Here is a 21,407-nt window from a genome sequence, read left to right as displayed (position 1 = left end):
TGAGTAAAAACTGAAATTGAACCGTCTAATCAGCAGAGGAACAAAGGGTATAAACAGTAGCGTACGGGTGAGTGGCACGGTGGCGGGGAAAATGTATTCAACTTCAACAGCTGAGGACAGGAAAAGTTGGAGCAGTGAGAGAAGAAGGGTAAAGCACAGACACAATAGCTAGGCATGGCTGTGAGAGCCGGACATTCTCGCGCATCACACGCCACACGTGGGGCACTGCTTCTTCAGCAGACAGTCGGGCGATAGCCGTCCAAACCCCCAATGGGAGGCCATTGGATGCAGCAACTCCACTCTTAGGAATGTGGTCCAGGGAAATAGCCACTCAGATGTGTAAGGGGACTTAGCTCAGGACTGCTGGCAATTCACAAAAATAGGAAGCACCTAAACAGTTGTGAAGGAACTGACTTTTTTTTTTTTAAAAGATCTTATTTATTTATTTGACAGAGAGAGAGAGAGATCACAAGTAGGCAGAGAGGAAGGCAGAGAGAGGAGGAAGCAGGCTCCCTGCGGAGCAGAGAGCCGGATGCGGGGCTCGATCCCAGGACCCTGAGATCATGACCTGAGCCGAAGGCAGCGGCTTAATCCACTGAGCCACCCAGGCGCCCCAGAACTGACTGTTTTAAATGCTAGTACAAGCACACATGGACTAACGACCGGCCACGGAAAAAGCAAGGCCGCTCTCTCTATTCCCTGTGGAAAGAAAAATAACACGTAGTCATTGAAAAATGTCATGACTCCGTATTGTATGATCTGTTTTCTACTTCCTAAAAGTATACAATGGTCCCTTTTAAAAAAAATGTATTTAAGAGAGAAGATGTAACATGTGGTGGTAAATGCAGAGAACAGGACTCCGTGGTACCAAAGGTCAACTGGAAAGCTGAGAAGGGGAAGGGAGAGTTTCGCTTTTGACGCTACACACCTCTTTGATGTTTGCTCACGGTTTTCTAAAAGTACCTTCCAGTTTTTGTAATAAGAAAGAAAGAAACGAAGATGGGAAACTGCAGAAGAGAGTCAAAATGTCTAGGGGAGCCCAGAAGCAGGAGTCACCGACAGCTGACAGCCGAGGGGGCAGTATGAGAAGGTGTTGGGAAGTGAGCAGGGATGTATTGAGTGGAAAAGGTGATCAGGGAGGTGAGCTTCTGGGAAGCAGGTTGGGGGCAGTGGGGGTGGACAGGCAGGGAACTGAGTGGGCAGGGAAAGGTGCCCATCCAAGAAACCAGCCAATTCCCTCTAGCTCCCAAGTGGAACGTTGGCTTAGACTACCCTCATTTACCCAGATGTATTTATTGACCCCGTACTCTGTGTTGTGGAGAATTAATAATAAAACCACACGGATCCTCTTCCTTTCAGGTTGCTTTCAGTCTAACAGGAGAAGCAGGCGTAAAATCGTCTTCAGCAGCAGCAGCAACAGCAGCAGGGCCTTGAAGAAAATACGAACAACAGGGGAAGGGAGAGCACGAGGACATTGAGTCTAGGCCCCTCTGCGGCAGTACTGTGTGAGCTGATGCTTGAAGGGTGAAGGCACTTGACAGAGGGGCTGGGGGTGAAGGGCAAAGGCTTTCTAGGCAGAGAGAGCAGCATGTACAAACACTGAGAGAGAAAAAGCTTGCTTCACACTGAAAGACAAGCCAGTGAGACTTTTTCACGATATCAACATGCATTTGCCCCCTTTGGTAGCCCCTTTTGAGAGGAAGCTATGCCTTCCTCTAAACACCTATTAACTAAGCAGCTTTCTGTATTAAGCGACATTTACAATTTTTATTATACGCTGATTTTTGTACCATCAGCCTTCACATACTGTTCGGAGTTTCTGTCTGTGGGCTGCGTATGTGTGTGTGAGAGGGGGATTTGGAGTGGGATATGTGTTTGCCATTTGTCCCTATCTTAAACAATTAAACACAGAAATCAGTGTACCCTAAAGCCTTTACCCTCGAAAACTGAAGACCGTAAGTCTCGGGGTGCGAGCCAAATGTTACTGAAAGTCAAACTGAAAATGCAGGGGTGTCTGGGTAGCTCAGTGGGTTGAAGCCTCTGCCTTCGGCTCAGGTCATGGTCGCAGGGTCCTGGGATCGAGCCCCGCATCAGGCTCTCTCCTCGGCACGGAGCCTGCTTCCTCCTCTCTCTCTCTCTCTGCCTACTTGTGATCTCTCTCTGTCAAATAAGTAAATAAAATCTTTAGAAAAAAATGCAAAAAGCTGTAAGGAAGAAAAGCACAGAGCCTCACCACACTGTTGGGCACAGCTTCTTTTAAACTGCCGGCCATTCAGAAAAGCAAAGAATAACAGTAACTGATGTGGAAAACTCATCTTGCTTCAATGAGACGTGGTTGATTTTGCAAGAGCCCGAGATGGAAGGAGCAAACCCAGTGCCTGCCCTGAGGGAGCTCACAGTCTTCACAGGGAAGAGGCATAAGGCACAATTCCCCAGCAGCTAATCCCCCTCAGAAGAGAGCCTGCCTGTAGAAGATATGAACAGACACTTCTCCAACGAAGACATACAAATGGCTATCAGACACATGAAAAAATGTTCATCATCACTAGCCATCAGGGAGATTCAAATTAAAACAACATTGAGATACCACCTGACACCAGTTAGAATGGCCAAAATTAGCAAGACAGGAAACAATGTGTGTTGGAGAGGATGTGGAGAAAGGGGAACCTTCTTCCACTGTTGGTGGGAATGCAAGTTAGTGCAGCCACTTTGGAGAACAGTGTGGAGATTCCTGAAGAAATTAAGAATAGAGCTTCCCTATGACCCTGCAATTGCACTGCTGGGTATTTACCCCAAAGAACAGATGTAGTGAAAAGAAGGGCCATCTGTACCCCAATGTTTATTGCAGCAATAAACATTCCAAACTGTGGAAAAAACCAAGATGCCCTTCAACAGATGAATGGATAAGGAAGATGTGGTCCATATACACAATGGAGTATTATGCCTCCATCAGAAAGGATGAATACCCAACTTTTGTAGCAACATGGACGGGACTGGAAGAAATTATGCTGAGCGAAATAAGTCAAGCAGAGAGAGTCAAGTATCATATGGTCTCACTTATTTGTGGAGCATAACAAATAACATGGAGGGCATGGGGAGATGGAGAGGAGAGGGAGCTGAGGGAAACTGGAAGGGGAGATGAACCATGAGAGACTATGGACTATGGACTCTGAAAAACAACCAGAGGGTTTTGAAGGGGCGGGGGGGGGGTGTGGGGGGGGTGTGGGGGGGGGAGGTTGAGGAACCAGGTGGTGGGTAATAGGGAGGGCACGTACTGCATGACTGCATGGAGCACTGGGTGTGATGCCAAAACAATGAACACTGTTATGCTGTAAATAAACAAATAAACGAATTTAAAAAAAAAAAAAAAAGAGAGCCTGCCTGTAGTGAGACAGAAGCCCAGGCCAGGAGCAATGAACTTGGGGAGGGGTGGGGAGGGGAGCCTTCCCGCCAGCAGAGGGGCTGCTGGAGGGCTGGGCAGGAAGTACTCAGCAGGAGGACTGCCTGCATTCCAGGAGGAAGGAGAAACCTGAGCTGACAGCACACAGCAGGGTTAGGAACTAACTAGTTGGCCAATGTGGGAAGACGCAGGAGGGACGGCCAGTAAGCGGGGAGTCAGAGTAGGGAAGGGCCATGAACGGCGGTGAGGAACTGTGGAATTTCTGCTGATGACGTGTGTGGGTAGATGGTTCTCTCAGAGGCTTCTAGGAAGCGGGAGGTGATCTGGGCAGTGTTTGGGAAGATCATTGACTTCTTGTGGAAGATGGATGCCTCCCTCACCCTACAGCCCAGCCTGGCCTCTGTGGGTGCCACGAGGGATGAAGAAAAACACCTGTCAGGCCTTGCTCTTCCTCCAGTACACCCACCCTGCTGTTTTCTCTGCAGATGACAGGACTCGGGCCCAGGGGCAGGGTCCTCAAAAGATGGCAGCTACCACTCTGCCTCTGTTTCAGAGCCGCCTGTAGGCCCTTCACAGCCTCAGGCCCCCTCCTCAAGGGAGCAGGGAGGAGGCTTTTTTTTTTTTTTTTTTTCCCATTCCCAAGAGTGAATCCAGCTCGGTGCTGGGTTATTTCCTAAGCTGAGCATTCTCGATTAATTTATATTTCAATCCAGGGAAGTCTCTGTTCATTTAGGAGCTATTTTTCGGGCTATAGCTCAACAATGGCAAACATGGACACCGGCAACAGGCCCAGAGTCCCAAAATGATTAATATCCTGTGTTGTGAAATGTCAAAACGCATGGCCAGCCAAAGGTTTTAGAGAGCCAGGAGGTGCTGGGTGATAGAGGTCAGCCCCTAGAGTCATTTGAGGGGAAGATGCTCTAATTCCATATACGAAGTCAATGAAATCAAAGCAAGGCTCTGGAGACAGATATCCTGGTGGACACTCACTTTCAGGAAATGCTCTGAGCTGGCCTGCAGAGCTCCGGTTCTCCAGAGCATGTCTTGGGCAACTCAGCCGTCCCGGGTTTGCTTGCTGTCCTCTTGCTCTAGACCCCGTCCCTTGCTTTGGCCAGTTGCCACCCGGCTTCTCCACACTGTCACATATCAATTGCTTTGTTTATCTTATTGTCGGCCTGTTTTGGAAACACTCTCCTAGACTCCTGTCTGACTCATAGGTTAAGGAGCATGAGTAATTCTTCTGGAACTCACTTGGAACAGGAGGGAACCCTTCCCATCCGATTTCCGGTCTTTAAAAAAAAAAAAAGACAAGATAATTCACACAGGATGCTAATTAGTTTTCCTACTCAACAGTTAGCATGGCCTCACCCTGCTTGGAAAACTGCCTTCTGTCCAGCGGGGTTTAGAAATTTAAACACCTCCACTTTTATTCAGAATGAGAAAAATGACACCAGAATATTACTTGGGGGTGATTAGTTTTCCTGCTGAAGTTGTCGTTTTTATGACAGAGGAAACGCACGTGATCTGTCTTAAGGAGACGTGAAAATTTGAAATGAACAACCAGATTTGGCCTCTGAATTCTTCTTTTTCGGTTGTGGGTGTAGGTAACCTCTTGTTGTCCTTTTCCTGCTGTTTTTGGCATGACCTCCGAAACAGTGATAGAAACCGGCTAAAGCTCTTTGACCCCCAGTGGGTGCGGCTCCTTTTGGAGGCAGAACAGTCTGGCGTCCACTTCCTGTAGCAGAGATGGTAAGAAAGTGGCTCCGCATCGCCTTGTCTCTGCACCAGCTTCCAGGAGGACCAGCCCCTCACAGGGCACGATATTTGAGAGCCTTTCAGCACTGCCAATGCGAAGCATTTCAGCATTTCTGGAGCAAAACTGCAAAGAAAGTTCAAAGTCACATGATGGGGCAGGATTATGGGGAGCTTTAACTTCCCACTTTGTACAGCTTTGAATGATTTGAGTTTCCCACAAGGAGTTGGGAAAACAGGAAGGAGAAAACAGTCAAAGCCTTACCATGTTTGCTCAAAGATGGTCTCTTTATTCTTTTTTTGTCCTAACAGCTATGTGACTTTGGGCAAGTTAATGAACCTCTCTATCCTTACCTGCGAATTGAAGGTAACTATGTACCCCTTCAAGTACGGTTGAGCATTAAAACGTATGATATATGTAAGTACGCCAATTGAGTGCACAAAGTGACCATCAATAAGCTTTACTAATATCATTGTTGTTGACGATGATGTCGCTCATTACAAATACCCAAGACCCCCTCTTTCTGAAACATTGCGACAGAATGGTACAGAATGTAACTCTCACCATTTTGGTGGGACGAAGAGCATCAGTCCTAAATAGAAGGACGTTCTATCAGGAAGACGTTGAGAGGTAGCAGCTGGAAAGATCCCTGCACACTCCATACCTTCTCTTGGTGTCCATTAGTCTGGGCCACCCCTCCATGAATCTTTCTGAGGGCTTCCACAGCACTTTGAGTGAAGTCGAGTTCCTTACTTGTCCCCTGAGCCCCACATGGCCTGCCCCTGCCTGCTCCTGGCTGCTCCCCCTCCCCCCACCAGTTCACTGAGCTCCAGTCCCAACAGGTGCCTCACCCCAGCCTCCCCGGATCACTGCTCCTCACAAGTCTTGGCTTAAATGTCACCTCCCCAAGAAGCCTTTCCTGGTCTCCCCCATCACCACACACTGCACAGTGCCCTATTTATTTATTTATTTTACTGTACTTATCACAAGCTACAATTCGTTGATTGGTTTGCTTGTCGGCTTTCTTGCTCTCCTAGAACGTAGGCATCAGGAAGGTGAAGACAAGGCCTGGGCTGGCACAGAGCGAGGGCTGAGGACCTACTTGTGGAAAGAGGAAGAGGAGAGAAAGGGAAGGAAGGGACAGAGGGAGGGAGAGGGGAAGAGAGAGGCTACAAAGGAAGGGAGGGGTTAAGTACTCAAGTGGGTTGTTGAAAAGCCTGACAAGTGATTGATTGGATATGGAGTCAAGGACAGAGACTGTGGCAGTTTGGGAGGAAGCACAGAGTTAGAGAATAAATTGATGAGTTCGGTTCAAACACACTGTATTTAAAGTGAACACCTGAGCAAAACAACCAACCAGTGGATAGATACCGTAGGGGAGCTCGGGGCCTGGCTGGGGTTGGAGACTCATGAAATGTCATTGAGGCTCTCTGAAAGGAAGAAGTCTCTAATGGGTAGAAGGAAAAGAGGACCCACTGGTGGGAACCAGAGTCTCTAGGTTCCAGGGGGAGTCTGGTTGCAAAGCTGCAGCTGAAATTCACGTAGGACAGCATCAGGAGCGGAGGCTGCGCCGAACCCAGCCAGGGAGGTGTCCTCCAGCCCAGACACGGAGAGGCTCAGCGAACTGACCTCTCCTCGCAGGGTCAGGGAAGGTGGCTGAAAAGGCGCATTTAGCCGGGAGAAGATGAGAGATGGTATGATGTCGCTGCCAGTGGAGGGGATGAGAGTCCTGAAGATGGCCAAAAAGGTACAGAATGCCTAAGAACCAGGCCCTAACGGCGTAAAGCCTCTGCTCAGCTCAGCACCCTGGGCAAATGTGGAGAGGTGATGGCAAAGACGCTGGGCGAAGCGGCTCATGGAGTTTGTCTTCCCCACCGGGGCTTTCTGTTTCCCTGCATCTACTCGTTGGCTGCTGCTGGTGGTCTATAGAGGGGCCATGGAGAGGAGAAAGAGTCATGGCGCGCTGGCTGCGTACCACCCACCACCAGCTCCGTGCCTCTGGGAACATTGCCTCTCTGAGCATCAGTTTCTAGTCTTTCAGGCGATGACAATAACAGCTCCTTCCTGGGGTCGCGGAGAGTTATTGGAAAGCCTCTGAAAAGCCCCCAGCACATAGACAGTGCTGAGCAAATGTTCATTCTCTTTCCCTCCCAAGACCTCCCACAGTCTGCTTCCTTCCATTCTAACCAGACACTTAAAATTCAATGGAATTATATGAGCTCTTCTAAAAGCATCAGTACTTGCAGCTTTCTATTTGCTTGTGGGATTCGTTTTGTAATCATTCATTCATTCTTCTTTTCCAAAAACATTTTCTTGAACACCTACTCTGTGTCCAGTGCTGGCGCAAGTACTAGGTGTCCAGGCGTGAACAGAAGAGATGTACTCCGCTTCCCAGCTCCTCGGGGAACTCGGCCCCGCTGTGCTAAAGCAGAGAGAGGACAGTGAGTATACAGCCACAGTTCCCAAACTCCAGTGTGTTTCAGAATGTCCTGGAGGGCTTGCGAAACCAGATTGCTGGACCCACTTGCAGAGTTTCTGATGTGGTAAATCTGGAGTGGGGTCTAGGAATTTGCATTTTTTAAGTTTTTATTTAAATTCCGGTTAACGTACAGTGTAATATCAGTTTCAGGGGTACAACATATTGATTCATCACTTACATACACAACTCCTGGAGCTCATCACAAACGCCCTCCTTAATCCCCATCACCCATTTCATCCATCCGCCCACCCCTTGCCTTCTGGTAACCATCCGTTTGTTCCTTCTAGTTGAGTCTGTTTCTTGCTTTGTCTCTCTGTCTCTTTTTTTTTTTTTTTTTTGTCCCTTTGCTCATTTTTGTTTCTTAGGAATTTGCATTTCTAACAAATTCCCAGGTGCTACTGCTGGTCCAGGAGCCCCACTTTGAAAATAACTGGACTAGAGTATTAAGGAGGAACAGGGATAAAGCATTAAAGGAGGACTAAGTCAGAAGAACTGATACCTTTACCTCTACACCAAGCTGTTCTTGATGAGGACGAGCTGAGAGGCATCCCAGTTAAGTGCCCTACATCCAGAGATTTCAGGGGGACAGAGGAGCCTGAAGGCATAGGAATGTCACATCCCAGAGCCCAGAGCCCAGAGGCCCTTGAGCCTCGCCTGTCTCCTCTCTGCCCTCAAACTGCTCTGTGCCCTTCAAGTCTCTCTTAAAACCAAAGCCCTTTCCAACAACTTTCCTCACTTCCCCAGGTGGATTTTGTCGACCCCACTTTCATGTCACCTCTTACGTCTCTAGTGTGGTGACTGTCCTGTGGCACTGTGCAGTTATTTACTGCCCTGTATTCCCCACTGCACCATGAATGTCTTGATAGATGGGACTGCGTCTTTATCTTGGAATATTTTCTTTATCTTGGAATCTTAACACTTAAATGTTGACTGAGTGCCAGGCCCGTAGACTGGGTACATGCGTATGCACAATGAATATGTAAATGTCTGTGCTGCCAGAAAAAGATGATCGCGACTGATAGTATGTGTCGATCTCGAGAACTGGGAACAAGTACTTTCTTGTCTAGCCAAGGTGGGTTCAGATCTTTGTTCCACTGTTAGCCCTATAATCTTGGGTAAGTTGCTTAATCATTCTTGGGCCTCTGTTTCATCCCTGTGAAATAAGGACGATAATCTTAGCATGTATGTGAGGACCAAATAAAATAATATGTACCAAGTGTGTAGCACGGTGCTTGGTGCCTGGACAATATTAAATAAAATAAAATTCAATCATTGATCCAATAAAGCAGAAAGAACAACTGAAAAATAAAAATTGATTGGGCTGGGAAAACTCAGTTAAAGCTCTTTACAGTGTTCGCTGTAAAATACCATGTTGCCTATCACTTAATATATGTCAAATCAACTTTGATGATTATTTTTCCAACATTAAACTTCGTTCATTTGTGTGGCTCTCAAGTCAAAGAGACCGAAGACAGAGGAAAAGCCATTTGACTTTAGGATGTCAGTCAGAAAAATGGGTCTGTAGGAAGATAAGGAAGGATTTTGAAGTGAAGGACGGGAGGCCACAAATATAGATCACTTCTTTTAAGAAGCGTGTCAACAATAATGAAGGAGAGAGAGAATGGCAATTTTCTGTTGGACAATGTCCTACAGAAAGTAAATATTTCCATTGACATCCATGTGTTTATGTGTATACGTACGTGCGCGCGTGTGTGTGTGTGTATTTGAAATGGTTTTAACTTTAACAAAGTACCAGTCATCCTTATATCAAAAGTCCAACAATTTTTTCCTCTACATTCTGTGAAATAAATGCTCAGCTACACGTATAGCTCATTTCAGTGTTTCGCTGTAAGAGCCGTTCTCTACCAAGGGATTCCTAAGCATCTTCTTTCAAGACTACTTGGGAGGCATTTTTTTTATTTTTTATTTTTTTTTATTTGACAGAGAGAGAGGTCACAAGTAGTCAGAGCAGCAGGCAGAGAGAGAGGGAGAAACAGGCTCCCCACTGAGCAGAAAGCCTGATGCGGGGCTTGATCCCAGGACCCTGAGATCATGACCTGAGCCGAAAGCAGTGGCTTAAACCACTGAGCCACCCAGGTGCCCCCTAAGCATCTTCTTTCAACCAACACTTCCTATGTGTCTGTTGTACGGTTTATAGCTGTTTTGAAGGGCAGGCCATTTTACTGTGTAGCACCTTGGGACAGGAAAGCCACTGTTCAGTAAATCAGGTTCTAAGGACCTGGGTGGGAGAGAGAGCAAGCAGGACTTACTCGCCGTTGGCCGAATTGGTCTCAAAACCAGTAACACACAGGAAGTGGCTGACAGCAAATTTCAAAGCACAGCAAAAACCTCATTAATTCTGAACATGGAAGTCACACTTCAGCTTAAAATTTGCTGAAACTGAAATAAAAACATACACGAGGCCCTTTGGGTCTTCATGTGTACAAAAAATATCAGCGATGTGTTATGCTATGGGGTTCTATGATAATCAGGTTTGACTGCTTGTTTTTCAAGGAGCTTTTATGTCTAGATTCATTCTTGAGGCAAGCTCATCTAGTGCAGTCTCCCCAGCGTGTTCAAGTGTGCACCAAGGACTTCCCTGCAAACAAAAACTTGGAGAGGGAATCTCAAAAAAAGAAAGAGGAAAGAGAAGCTTTCTGCATTGCAGTTAATGGGCTCTTACTGCCTGCTTTGCAGAGGATAAGCACAGTGTAGACGTGGCGTTAGTAAGTGATCAAGAAAAAAATTAAAGACTTACTTACGTGTTTTGTTTTTATAGTCTTCATTTTGCTTTAGAGAAAAAGTATTTTGCTAGTTCAACCAACCTGGTAGGCCCTTAGCAGAATGAGAAACCAAGTGGTATATTCGTTTACCTTTCAAAAAGTCTCTGCTGTCTAACATTTTAGAGCTGGATCTTATTTTCCAATCTTGATTAATCCCTAGCTTGCAGATGTAATGAATGGCAACTAGACATTTTTAAGATGATCCTTTGGAAGTTTGAAAACATTTCTAAGGGGAAAAGAAAGTTCTTTGCGATGACTGGATTTTCACACCAGCCCACACGAGTCTAGTTAGGCCATGATATACTTGAAAGGACAATAGGAATAAAAATATCAGGGCAGCGTTATTTTGGGCATGGAAAGAACACAGATACTGGAGCCAAAGAGACCTGAAGCTTGCGTTGAAATCTAGGTTAGCTGCTCACCAGTTTTGCAACGTTGGGCAAATAACTCTACCTCTCCAAGTCTCAGTGGCCTCACCCATCAAGTGGAGGTAAGGCTCAGATGCCAGGCACACTACTATGAGTGCAGTACACAGACTGAGGTCAGAGCCTGGAGCTGGACGCCCAGTTTTTAATTCTGGCTCTGCCATTTGCTTGCTAAGAACCTTGGGCAAGTTACTTAACCTCTCTATGCCTCAATTTCCTCACCTATCAAATGAAGATAAAATAGAAACTTCCCTCTAGAGTTGTTGTGTTGATTGTGTTGGCTTAAGTCAATACACAGAAACTATGTAGAAAATCCTGCAAAAATGTTCATTAATGTTATTAGGTATGCTTCCTGTCTCTTCTTTTAAAAAATGTACAGGTAGGTAGTAGAATTACATTCCTACGAAACTGATTTGGTTCATGGTAATGTACCACCATATGTGGAGAAGAAATTTCACCCTCCAGAAAGAGCAAATGAGGAAACAGAAAAGGAGGGTTCTGTCTGGCCAAAACCACAATTTCAGACACGCCATTCCCTTTGTTTTAGAGGAATGTCAAGAGTTACCTATTCTTCACCAGAAGGAAAACAAGCAGCAAGTCTCTGCAAATACACATATCAAGCATTGTTTTGAGAAAATGGAAGGGAGATCTCAGACATGCTTGGGCAAGATTATCATACCACTGCCTTTTAACTACAATTACCGTGCTAAAAATAGTTGCATTGTACTTCATTTATTCATCATTGTCAAAGAGCCCCATTTGTGGAATATGAAAATATTTAATGCCTTGCGAATAAACACAGTTGGATGCTTAAAACCTGGGTCGAAGTATTAAATAGACTAGTGTCTTACTGTATTCTTTCCCCCTGGTCACAACGAAATTGTTGTTGATCAGATATGTCATTAAGTCCCAGGATGAGGCAGGGGTGGCAGAGGAAATGTGATGTTAACAGGGAGGTTGCCAACACTTTTAGCTTCACCTACCTGGAAAGGTTAACTCCCTAAGAATTGTAATGAGTCAGGGATTATGGCCAATCCTTCAAGATGCCAATAGGGCATCCGTGATAGGGGAAGAGACTGGAGGAGTAAATAAGGTATGGGCTATATGAGTAGCGTTAGTCACCTTCCTTTTCTAAAGCCTGATGTCCCTAGGAAGCATGAAGTCTCTGAGACCATGGCCTCTGGGAAAAAATATAACTTCTGTTTTTGGACCCCAAACCGGGCCCCTTGGAGAAGGCAGTGACTTTGTGTGGGGGTGGGGATTGTCGTCTTATAGTGTGGACGTCCCTTAGCCCTTTAGCAGGTCTCTTAGTTTCTGCACAGCACAGTGTTTTCCCCAGAGCAGGGCTTCAGGGTGGAGAATATCGGCAAATAAAAATCATGCTAAACCCCACAAATATGCTGTAAGTTATTTTCAATTACTGGAAATTCAGAATGTGACTCTTGGTATTTCTCAGTTCATTTATTGAGACAAAAGGGGGCTCTAACACCTAAGAGCAGATCGTGTTGGAATTTTCCAGGGATCCCAGCTCAGCCAGGGCAAGTTATCTCAAAGGCTGTGCAATTTGGATAACTGGTGAGTTTAAGGAGAGAAAACCAGAATAACATGAAATGGTGCCAGAGAACACATGAAGTGTTCTGGAACACTTGGCTCTCCTGGTTTCCTTTTAAAATCATTTTTATTATTATAAACAATTTTGCAGAAAGTTTGTCCCATAAACTCTTCAATAAAATTATAGACATATCTGTATGAACACTTGCAAATTCATCCATATGTAAACATCTTCCTTTGCAACATTTTAATTGCTCTGTATGTGATGGGGGTCTAACTTTTCGCATGATATCGATTATAACATTATTTTCTTTGCTTTTCTTTTTTTTTGTTTTTAGGTTCTAACTTTGTAATTCACATTTTAAAGGAGGGCACAATAGCTTATCCATGTGATAAAATAACGTATTTTCTCAAAGGCAAATCAATGTCTTACCCCTTCTTGCCTGACTGACAAAAACTAAAACAATACAACCCAAAGAAAAAACATCCCCATAACTTGCAGACAAGTTTGTTGTTGTTTCTTAAAAAAAAAAAGACTTATTATTTATTTTATTTTTTTTTTAAGATTTTATTCACCCATTTGACAGACAAAGATCACAAGTGGGCAGAGAGGCAGGCAGAGAGAGAGAGAGAAGCAGGCTCCCTGCCGAGCAGAGAGCCCGATGCGGGACTCGATCCCAGGATCCTGGGATCATGACCCGAGCCGAAGGCAGAGGCCCTAACCCACTGAGCCACCCAGGAACCCCTTATTTATTCATTTTAGAAAGAGTAAGAGAGAGAGCGAGCATGAATGGGGAGGGCGGGGAGGGTGCAGAGGGTGAGGGGGAAAGAGAATCCCAAGCAGACTTCGCACTGTGGAGCCCGAAGATGCGAGGCTCGATCCCATGACCCTGAGATCATGATCTGAGCTGAAATCAAGAGTCTGTTGCTCAACCTACTGTGCCCCATTCTGTGGTTTCTTCTTATACTCCATGAAATACTTTATTTGAACATATTATCAATTCGCTATCAGGTGATAGAACAAAAATTTTGGTAGCCACAACTGTAGAAATGGCCAATACATGGCAGGAACAGTGAACTGATTAAAGGGGGGGAAATGTGCATATTCATCTGTCCCTGCCTTATAATGTAATGAATTTACTGAAGTCCGTGGCCATTCAGAAGCCACAACGGCCCAGTAGGGCTACACTGTGGAATCCCACCCACTCATTTATCCATTCATTCTGCTGACATTTATTAGGGACCCTTCTAGGTGTAGAAGAAAGAGCAGCAAAAGGGCCACTTCATTCACAGACCTCACTGCGGAGAACATACCATAATTAAGTGCATAAGACAATGTCAGGTAGTGGTAAGGATTATTTCAAAAAAAAAAGTCAAGAAGATAAGGGGGTAGAGAAGGACAGTGCTGGGGGTTAAAAATGCTAGATTTTGTGTATTTTTGTATTGAAAGCTAGTTGATACACACAGTTGCCTTCGTTTCAGGTGTACGACAGAGTGATTGAACACGTTTATACCTTATGCTAGGCTCACCACAAGGGCGGATGCCATCTGTCACCATACAACACTATTCCACTGCCATTGACTCTGATCCCTATGCTGTGCCTTTCCTCCCTGTGACTTCTTCAGGGCAGAACTGGAAGGAGGCTGCTATTTCAGAAAGGGTGGTCTGGGAAGTTTTCTTTGGTGTGATGTGGTCATTAGAGGGAGTGATTCCTACATCTACATTTGTCTGTGTTAGGACACGCGCATGTGCATGGGAAAAATACAGCTCACTTTTACATCTCTTCATTGTTGTTCATGCATTCATCCAAACAGTTTTCATTTTTGCAAATGTGCTGCAGCTTTGATAGCTGTGGGAGAGGCTAGTGAACTGTGGAGGCATGGCATCGGGCTCAGAGTCCATGGGAAGACAAGAAATCATCCCAAGTGTGATAGCGCTTTGAGAGAGGAAATACCAGGTGCTTTTTATGGCTGGGAGGTCAGGGAAGGTTTCCCAGAGGAAGTGACCTTTAAGCAGAGAAGCAGGTGTGAGCCAGCTTAATGTGGACTGAGGCGTTGAGAGTGAGGGAGATTTACAAGCACAGGGTCTCTGTACAGCTTTGTTTTGCTGATGACTTTCAACTTTGCCACCTATCCGATCTCCCAAGGGCTAGGAAGAAACAGCATTTGATTATATTTCCTTGCCTCTCTTTGGCCAATGTACAAATGCACAGGGAAATTATTTAACAGTAGAGGAATATAGGGAAAGACACAGCACAAAGGAAAAAATAATGATACAATCAAAACTCAATGACTCTGTTTATACCCAAGGTTTGGATATCTTTATTTACAGTAAGTTCTTCTGAAAATCAATCCTTTTGATAGCTGGAGTGCCCTTTGAAACACAGAATTAGGGTAATAAATTTCACAAAGACTGCTTATCAAGCTATAGTCATTTCCAGTTTTGTTTTTTAATTGGACTGCACATAAATTTTCTTGTGTCTTTAACATAAGATTTATGGCAGAGAGAGGAAGAAACAATGGCAGGAGGAGAAAACATAACCAACATCAAGGAAAAATATGTCAGTTTTTTTTCTTTTTCTATACTGATTGATTCTTTGAAAGCTGGTATGATGATGATATAGGGTAGGAAAGCTGTGGGCCCATCTCAGAAGCTTATAGTCTATCCAAAACTGTTTATAATGAAGAACAATTAGAAATGAGAGTTTTGCATAAAGATGTATGATGCCTCCATTCAATGGAATATACCATAGCCGTTAGGACATCATGTCGTAGAAGGCTGAATGGCATGGAGGAATGTTCACAATAGATCAATTTTAGAAAGCAGGATGATGATAAAAAATACAGTGTGATAAAAATTAGGTCATAATAGAATTACAGAGAACATTTGGCAAAGAAATATACCAGTATTTTAATAAGAGTTATATCTGCTTAATGAGGTTATAGATTATTTTTTTATGTTATTTTCTTCATGTGTTTTCCAAATTTTTGTCACAAAAATGTATTAGTTTTATCATCTGAAAAAAGCAATGGGTGTTTTGTCTTTTTTTTTTTTAATTGCAAAGAGAAAGGAGAGATTTAAGCAGCAGTCATTCTTATAATGCACACACATCCTTGTACAAATGGGAATTATCCTCAGGGAGGTTTTGAATCAGTAGCTGTTACATGACTGAAGTAAAGGACTCAGAAACGGGCTCTGTTGCTTGGGATAATCTTGGGGGATTATTGGCTTTTATTTCAAAACAACAGCAGCAACAGCAACCAAAAAAACTAAAGAGAGGACCAATGAAATAAAACTTCACAAGGAGTAATGCTTTAAAAAGAATAATTCTTGGGGGTGCCTGGGTGGCTTAGTCGGGTAAACAACAGACTTGATTTTCAGCTCAGGTCATGACCTCAGGGTTGCGAGGTTGAGCCCCAAGTAGGGCTCCATACTAGGTGTGGAATCTGCTTAAGATTCTCTCTCCTCCTATCTCTCCCTGTCCCTCTGCCCCTCCACAACTTCCCCTAAAACAAAACAAAACAAAACAAAAAAACAAGACCCCCCACACAGTAATTTTTCTAAATTTTCCTATTACAAATGACAGGTTTAAATAATGCCCACAGAAACATTGCTTATATCTCATTACCCAACTTCTGACCTTTTAACTGGAATGTGTATGATGCATTCTTTAATAGCATGTTGTGGACCTGTTTGCTGGGTTGACCCTTTTGTTCATGGTGAGTGTGTGTGCGTTTGTGTAATCCACCTTTATTTCTCTGGATTTTGTGTTATGCTTAGACCTTTTGAGTTTGTAAAAACTTTACCCTTATTTTCTTCCAGTGTTTTGATAGATTTCACTCTTTACATTTAAATCCTGAATAATGGTTGCATTTTAGTGTAAGGTTAGAGTAGAGAGCAAACTTTATGAGTTTCCATATGGCTAGCTGGTTGTTTTAATAGCTTTTATTGAAAACTACATTTTTTCTCAATAATTTAAGTCACCTTTATATTATACTCAATTTTCGTGACTTTTGCTTCTGTTTCTAGATGCTATCCTTTTTCATTCATCTCTTGATCTGTTTCTTCTTCTTTTTTTAAAAAAACTATTTATTTGAGAAAGGGAGAGAGGGAAAGAGAGAGAGTACCACACACCCACGTGCATAATGGGTGGGGGGAAGGGCCGGGGGAGAGGGAAAGGCAGACTCCCCACTGAGCAGAGAGCCCTGACATCCCATCTAGAGACCTTGACCTAAGCGTAAGACATCTGCTTAATCCACTGAGGCACCCAGGTGCCCCTCTTGATCTGTTTCTAAACCAATACCAGACTATTCTAATTACTACGGTCTTGTAGCATGCTTTGATAAGGTTTCAAATCCCCCAATCCATCTCATTTTCTTTTTTCAAAAGCATATTGTAACTTTTTTTATTTAATGCATTTCTTAAATGACTTAACACTTCACTTTGTTTTACTAATGCAAATGGAGATATATATATATAGATATACATATATACATTCATATATATACACATATATATGTGTATATATATTATCCAGAGATTGAATTTTAGTGCTGCTCTTTCTAGAAAGGAGGGCAAAAATTATGCCAGTTTTTTGAAGACAGTGTCTAATTGTTCTTCAGGGTTTCTGTCAAGAAGTGATGTGGTCACTGGTGTTTCGTCTCCCTCTAGCAAACACCCCTCAGCCAAATGGAAAAGCCCCTTTAACATTTGAGCACCAAGATCTCTGGAATCTGGCCATGTCCACAAGCAAGATCTAGGCTAAAGCCCAATTACATGGTCTAAGACACATTCCAAATGAGGTATTACTGCTCTCTCTTTCTGGGCTACTATGACCATCCCATTCAAAAAGAGCCAAGGAAGATCTTTTCAAAAGCAACTGGAAGTTATAAACACTGGTCAGCCCACCAGGATGATGGATTCTAAAAATCAGGCTGCCTGATTTTTAGAAGTTCCATTTTTGTATGCCCACATAGTCAAACTTGTTTAAAAAACCAAAATCACACCTACACATATAAACATAAACCACTTGTAGTTGGGTCAGCTGCAAAGAGAGAGCTATGATTTTTTTTTTTTCTAATTTCCCCTTAAGTAACAAATGTCTTCAAAACGTGATCTGTACTGCCTGGCACCATGTTGTCTCCACTCCTGCCCGTCTGTGATTTCCCTAATTTCCTATGGCAGATCTTCTGGTAGAAGCAGTTTTAGTAAAAGAGCTTTCTTATAGTCAAACACCTTGGTGCTCTAACCAAAACCTTTGTCTCAAGTGTAAGTTTCCCTGATCTTCTAAACTCATTGCTGAGACTTTCTTGGAAGTCTCCCAAATCCAGTTGTTCACTTCTCACTGCCTTTGCTCTTCTGACTCTATTTTCTCCTGTTCTGATTCTTTGTTCACGGCAGTAGGCACCTCTGGGGAATCTCGCGCAGCCTATACCCTAGACTTCAAGAATGACCTCTGAGCCTCTCTTTTTCTCTCTTTCTCACCTAGTGATTGAAAGCATTCATGAGGGGCCATGTGTACATGGCATGGAGGGTGAAGAGCTACAGAAAAACAATCATAAAGCACAGCAGCAGAGGGAAGACAAGTCCCGGGGACACAGGATTCTGGAGAGAGGAGGAGATGGAAACTGCTTTATGCCAATGGCACCCCAGTTCTGGTCCTTTCAGAGGACTAGCTGTGCTTCTTACCACGAAAGATTCTTGTCTCCTCCCAATAAACCTCCCCTTTGGGGTTTCAGTTTGTTGAAGAGGCTTCTGTTTCTTGCATTCCCTAAATGTAAGGTGACAGCCCTGAGCAGAAATCTGTTTCTCTAAAATATGATGTTTCTTCGTATTCCAAAGGAATTGTCTAAAGGAAGAGGAAATTCACCTGAAGTAGTTAAGAGTGTGAGCACTGGGTTCATGATGCCTGATTGGCTTGAGATCTCAGGACCTCTCTGCCTCAGTTTTTCCCATCTATAAAATAGGAATAATAAAAGTATCTACCTTTAGGGGTTTGTGAGAATTAAAGAGTTGATGCATATAAAGCTCTTAGAATAGCACTTGACACATTGGAAACCTGTAGTAAATATTGTTATTACTGTTATTTATAGCAGCACATTCCTACCTGGCTTTCTGCAAGAACTTTAACATATCCATCCCAGGACTTCCCAGCTTCCTTCCAAAAAGAACACAACTACCTAACTTCCAGGTCCTGTCATTGGCTCCTTCATTTAGTCCAGCAGTCCTGAAATTTGATTTCATGTTTGTTTAACTTGGGGTCTGGGCTTATTCCATTAGACTAGCAGTTCCCAAATCGGACTGCCTCTCAGATACCAAAGATTTTTGAATCAGAATCTTCCAAATTAGGACTTAGGAATCTGTATTAAAACAAAATAAAAAGAAAAACTCCTCAGTGAATTCTAATGGACCTGACCATTGGACCAGAGTTTGGGAAACGACTGTGGATGACACTTCTTTATCCTCGCTGGCTTTATCTGTAAAGTCCGTGCAGTAAATACCTCTTCTATAAAACTGCTAACCTAGTATGGTTGAATCCTTACTGTGTGCCAGGTGCTATGCCAAAGGCTTTCTATCTATTGTCTCGTTTAACTCTCACAGCAATCTTGTGAAGTAGATACTAGATTAACCCCATATTACAGAGGAGGAAACTAGTTTTGCTTGCTAAAAGTCATTGAGCTAGCAAGTGTGGAGAGTGGGCATATCAACTGCTAGAATGAATGAGCATAGTATATTAGAGAATGTATTTAAAGCATCTGATACACAGTAGGTGCTCAATAAATGTTCCCTTTCCCTTCCTTTTATCTATGTGATTTTATTCATGCCCGTGAATTTTAGATTGAGGACAATACTTTGACCTTAACAGTGCCCAGAGAATTAAAAACCAGTATTCTGGAAGGTAGAAAATAAAAGGGAAGTGGGTACCAGTGAAAGATGGAGTTTACAGTAGCTTGGTCACTGAGGGTAGGAAAAGTCCGGGTGATGAACGTGAAGAGAGGAGAACCAAGGTATGAAGATAAAACCATGTCATTTCAGAGAGGCAGAGTCCTAAAAGAACACCTGTTCCAGGCCCCTTCCTGGGACCATGTGGTCCTCCAATTCTTCTTCTCCTTCTCCTCCCCCTCCTCCTCCTCCTCCTCCTCCTCCTCCTTCCCCCTCTTCCTCTTCTTCTTCTTTTTCTGTTAAAATTTATTTATTTGAGAGAGAGAGAGAGAGAGAGAGAGAACACAAGTGGGGAGTAGGGAAAGGGAGAATCAGGCTTCTTGCTAAGCAGGGAGCCCAACGTGGGGCTCGATCCCAGGACAGGACCCTGGGACCGTGACCTGAGCTGAAGGCAGATACTTAACTCACGAACACTCAGGCGCCCCTGGTCATCCAGTTCTTAAGTAGACACTTTCTGTGACAGGAAATTCGACTTATCAAGGCAGAGGAGGTTCTAGTTGTTAGAAAACTCTTCATATTGTTTCATTCTAGAGGTTCTATCTGCAGGTTCCCCTTCCATCCTTTAGGTCCCTGAAGGACGAGTCTAATTTCTCTTCTATTTGACAGCCCTTCAAATATATGAAGACAGTTACCTTGTACCCACTGGGGCAAAACCTGCTTCTTTTAATCTTTCCTCATATGACGTAGTTTCCAGTCTCTTGACATCCTGGTCCCTCTCCTTGTGCATGTGTTTACTTTTCCTTTGCAAAGCCTTAATTGGAGACAATACTCTATATGTGTCATGGTCAACACTGGGTCGTCCTGTAACACGCAACTTGCTTTATATGTCAGACTTCTATCGATGTAGCCTAAGACAGCATTCATTTATTTGGGCAGCCATACTGAGGACTCAGATCGAATTGTCTGTCACCCGAGATGCTTTAGGTTTGCTCTTATATGCATCTGTTAACATTCCTTGCGTTTCAGCACTTAGTTTCCCAGGGTGGGACCCCCACATTTAAAATCCCTGTAAGAGCTAGCCCACTGCTCCCAAATGGCATTTGGCTTATGCTATGTAATGGCATTTCTTTCCTTCTGGTTTTGTGTCATCTAGAAATGTGATGCAAATCCTCTGGGTTTTCATCCAGAACACAGATAAAAGTCCTAAGTCTAAAGCCGGGAGAGAGCCTTCTATCATTCTGTTGGTAAGTGGTATGGAATGAAGGTTTTGAAGTCAAATAAACCTGGTTTGAATTATGGCTCTGCTACCTACTGTGTGTGATTGGACTAGCTGGTTGATGTTTTGGGTTTGGGTTTCCTCATCTGTAACATGGGGTTGTGAGGATTAAGAGAGAAGATGCGAGAAAGCATTTAGCATATTTGAGGAAGCACAAATATTGATTCCCGCCCCCCCTTCCTTCAGGTCAACATTGATTCATTAATCAGGCGTCTATTGGCTAGGATTACTTAAGCAGTTATTGGTCCAATTAATTATACTAGAACCCAGGCCTCGATTTCTTTATCTTGTCCACAATATCTGGTGAAATGCATTGCCAAAAGGCCACTTATATAGAGTGGTTTCCTTACGAAATCAGGGCAGGGACAAAGTAAACAGCAATGATTCCACTGGCCTATCAATTTAGGGAAAGTAGTAAGCTGCCCACGATGTTCGTCGAGCTTGAGAACAGTCAATATTCAGGCCACAAGTGTGCGTTGAGCCACCACTCTGTGCCTAGTAATGAGCTGGGGACAGGAAGGGTTTTACAGGATTAAAACACAGTGTCTGTGTGTGTTCAAGGAAAGAGGCTAGAATTCTGGAATCTTAGGGGCTCGTCTGGATCACAGAATTGAGTGAAGTGATTTCATTCCATTTGTTGCTGTATCCACTCAACAAACACATCCCAAGCACTGGCTGGGGTCAGACACCTGCCCCCGCCCCTCCGTCTCACTCCCATCAGGCGATCCTGATGAAAAAAGGAGACACCGCCCTCGCCCGCCTGTTCAGGGAGGTTCTCAGCCAGAAGGTTAAGAGATCTCTGTGCTAAAGGCCCTCTGCTAAGTGCCCGAGACACAAAAGTAAGACGGGTTCGCTGT

Source organism: Meles meles, chromosome 8 (assembly GCF_922984935.1).
Source record: "Meles meles chromosome 8, mMelMel3.1 paternal haplotype, whole genome shotgun sequence".
Taxonomy (NCBI): domain Eukaryota; kingdom Metazoa; phylum Chordata; class Mammalia; order Carnivora; family Mustelidae; genus Meles; species Meles meles.
Note: the sequence above shows the minus strand (reverse complement) of the source record.